The following is a 530-nucleotide window of genomic DNA, read 5'->3' as shown; positions in this document are numbered from 1 at the left end:
AAAGCACAATAGGTTGCCTTGTAATGAAGTTGATTTCCATCCTTGGGGGTCTTCAAGTGGACGAGGATTGACTGGTCATTTTTGTAAAGGGTTTTAGTTCCCTTTTACCTGACAGCCCTTCCCCTTCATTTTACAATCCCTAATATTATAGCCCTCACCCTTTCAAATTCATTCTGGACAATATCTTAAAAGTCTTTTTTAGTTCCTACTTCAGTTGGGTTATGAATAACAGCCTCATAAGAACCCCTAAAATAGTCTTCTAAAATTGTTGCTGAGGTTAGGGCATTGGGCTCTGCAAAACTACATTTTCTTCTACTTACTACAGGAAGGGAAGGAAGCACCCTCAAATAGATTTCTTCTTCCCTGGGACTATTTTTAAGAAAGACAATCTTGTCACCCAGCCATCTTCTGATCAAAGGAAATGAGTAGAGCTGTGAGGCTGGCAGCAAGGAGTGGACTGGCTTCCAAAAAAATTCCATTTAATTAAAAATAAAACAAGATATGCTGTGTCTGCTTCCAGGAGAGTTTTC

Source organism: Macrotis lagotis, chromosome 5, assembly GCF_037893015.1.
Source record: "Macrotis lagotis isolate mMagLag1 chromosome 5, bilby.v1.9.chrom.fasta, whole genome shotgun sequence".
In the NCBI taxonomy this organism is placed as follows: Eukaryota; Metazoa; Chordata; class Mammalia; order Peramelemorphia; family Peramelidae; genus Macrotis; species Macrotis lagotis.
This window is presented reverse-complemented; position numbering follows the sequence as displayed.